At 44.5% G+C, this 3,152-nt stretch overlaps 1 protein-coding gene across 4 annotated transcripts in view; it reads right to left on the reverse strand.

The window, feature by feature from the left end:
- ADGRG2 (adhesion G protein-coupled receptor G2) overlaps nt 1-392 on the reverse strand; it is a 66,990-nt gene extending 66,598 nt beyond the window's left edge. For all 4 annotated transcript variants that reach the window (XR_003253728.1, XM_026067156.1, XM_026067164.1 and 1 more), the window contains exon 1: nt 330-392. The gene's annotated coding sequence lies outside the window, so the exon portion shown is untranslated. The remainder of the gene's footprint in view (nt 1-329) is intronic.
- Between the last annotated feature and the right edge of the window lie 2,760 nt (nt 393-3,152).

Consider the following 3,152-nt stretch of genomic DNA (forward strand, 5'->3'; position numbering starts at 1 on the left):
GTGCCCCGCCGCGCTGTGTTTTTGCCAAGGTCCCATTCAAAGGGGAAGGATCGGGGGGGCTAAGCGGCAGCCCCAGGGTTTGGCTGCGAGGAAAAGGCGAAACTTCCTCAGGGTGCGGGCGGAGGGGTCGCGGCCAGCGGGCCGGCGCCCCCGCCTGCCCCGCTCGCCACCGCCGGGCTCGCGGGCGGCTTTCCGCAGGACCCTTCCGCTGCCGCCCCGCTTATCGCTGCCCGTTTTCCACCTTCCCTTCGGCGAAGACGGTGGGAAGGAGGAAAGAAAGAAAGAAAAAAAAAGTCGGCGGGACAGCCCGTCCGCGGAGAGTCACTCACCTCAGCCCGGCAACCCGGGGCGACTCCCACCGCCGCAGCCCGCCGCTTTGCCAGTCCAGTCCAGTCCAGTCCCTCCTCGCCCTCCAGACCCCTCCGCCCCCGGCCGAGCAGCCGCTCACCTGGCCCCGGGGGAGCGCCCGCGCCGCGCCGCGCCGCCCCGCCGCCCTTCCCGCTCGACACTGGGCGCAGGAGCCGCCGCCGCCGGCCCCGGCAGCTGGGGCAGCGGCTGGACGCGGCGCGGGGGGCGGGGGCAGGCGAGGGAGGTGCCGCGAGGGAGCCCGGCGCGGCGGCCGCCGCCCGGCCTTAACTCGTTTTAGTATATATACCTCGGTTGGAAAGCGATGCCTTTAGTCCATTCGGATTATTTGCCCGTAATGACTCTGTAAATGAACCTCATTTAACCGTCAGAAGCACAGCAGTAAACTGCAGCTGTGGCCCTTCTCGTCCTTATTTTGAATTTGTTCGGGACGAAGCACATTCTGAAAACGCAGCATTTTCAATGACATCTTAGGAAATGGCTTAATACACCAAAATATTTAGGACTTGCTCACTGCACGTGGGCTGGAGCTTTGGATGAACGGGCATGAACTTTCTAATCAAGTTGAGGCAATAAAGTACAGAAATGATGGCTCATTTTGCAAGAGGCTATAAAAATAAATACATTTTAAAGCAAGTATATAGTGACTCCACTAAAAATTAACAACAGATTTATGCTTAAATACATACATATGTATGTATCTGTCCTTATCTACCTATTATATATGTGTATTATGTTTAATGTGTTACATTTCTGTGTTAATGCCATAAACAAAATGTGAATTCTGCATTAGAACCAGTTTTACAGTAGGCTGGGTTACTAATCCTGTAAAACATGAATATTAATATCAATGACAACTCATGAATTATGACAATCACACATGTAAATTGTAATCTTTTTCCATTTCCATTTCTTTTCTAAAGAAAGAGAATTATACTAGAAATTTGTATCTATAAATTTTTTTCAGTTGCCAAATGCCTCCCCCAGACAAAAGCTACCCAGAATTACTACCTTTAATGATTTAGCTTATACACTAATAAATGGATTAGAGAGGAAGAGCAAAGAGTCCACTGGGGTTCACCTGGAATGTGGAATAACTGCCTGGAAAATGAGGTGGGATGATCTCCACATGGCTTCAAAGCAGGCAGAAGTTGGGGAGCTCATAGAGTTTTACCAAGGGAATTCATCTTGTTGTTTGTTAAATGAGCAGCAAGCTGAATACTAATCTGAGGAGAGATACTTAGAAGACAGACTGACCTACAGGGCATAACCAGGGAGAGCAGGTCACACTGCACGTCTTTTGGGAAAGGTTGAAGCTTTAGTCGCAACAACCCTTCTTCAGTGTTAGTGAGGAGAAGAAAGGGACAGGTTCTACAAACCCTACGTAGAACAGATCTTCTTGAGGATGCAGGATACTCTGTGATGAATCTACATGAGGAGTAGGATTTCATAGGGAAATAGTAGTAAAGAAGAGTTTGAGTTAGATAAAGAGGATTGTTTCATTTTGCCTAGATATATGGTATGCTTTGGATGCTTTGGTGTTCTAATGGAGCACAAGGCCTGTGCTTTTGCAGTTCCTCACACAGGGAAAAACAGGAGTCATTTGCCTTTCTCTGCTTTGCCCAGTGGGGTATCTTTAACTTCCCCGAATGTTTAAGTAACACAAATTGTTTTCTCCCTAGCTTATACCTGCCTGTGTGAATTATCTCTTCTTTTTTTTCACTTCTGATCTGGATATCCAAAATGAATAATGAAGAGAAAATTGTCCTGAAGTTAATGCTGAGTGGGTAGAACGTGATTATATTGTTTATCTGTGAAAAGACTTGTCTAGTGGTTCTATGTCAGTGCTCTTTTGGCACAACTGCAAGCAGTGTGCTTTACATAGGTGGTTTAGGGATGTGATTATGTATATATTTTTTGTTCCTGAAACAGGAGGAAGGACTGTTAATTGTAGCAGTGACTTTTGAGTCATTTGAAAAACCAAAGCACTGCAAAAGTCTGAATGAAGGATTAACTAAAATGGCACCACTGGAAGAAAGCCTATGTATTCCTGCCTCTATTGGGAAGAAATTACAGCTGGTACAACCAGCTTTTATAAACTCATGGAATGACTATAAAGCATCCAGCCTGTCATGTAGGAACCCTTTTGTCCTCAGTGTACTCCTTGCCCTAGTGTAATGGAATTTTATTAAAATACATTAAAGCTATTCACTGCTTTTCGCTAGAGCTATCTTTAGTTAATATTTTCTTACTTATCATTACAGATGTCACTGAGTAGAATCTCTAAGACCATTTTCATACAGCTACCAGAAGTACACATATTTTACCTATTTTCCATACAAGTTAAAAGGGTACCAATTGAATAATGTACTTTCAACTAGAATTCAGAAAGACAGTACGTTTCTTATTTGTAGCTGATCAAAATATGACATCATTTTCTCCTTTGCTTTTACTCTCTTAAAAGCAAAATGCTAAAATAGTAAATTGATTTAGATTCATGTAGCCATTTCAAAGCTCTTGAAGTTTTAAGATGACAGAGGTAAAACGTAAGCACATCTGGTATTCAGAAAATCACAGCCGGCCTAGAATAGCTGAGTTGTTCTGTTTTTCTTTGGGGAGGTTCCTGGTAGCCTAAAGCAGTTTAGGAGAGGCTCAAGAAAAAACAAAAACAAACAAACAAACAAACTGATTGACATTTTGGCAGTGATTCAAAGATTTGAAGGTTTTTGAAGGTTTGCAGATGATCATTTTCTGTAGCTTTCCATTATTTATGCCTGGTTTAGCTC

The sequence above is a fragment of the Apteryx rowi genome, unplaced genomic scaffold, assembly GCF_003343035.1.
Source record: "Apteryx rowi isolate R43461 unplaced genomic scaffold, aptRow1 scaffold_1039, whole genome shotgun sequence".
Classification (NCBI taxonomy): domain Eukaryota; kingdom Metazoa; phylum Chordata; class Aves; order Apterygiformes; family Apterygidae; genus Apteryx; species Apteryx rowi.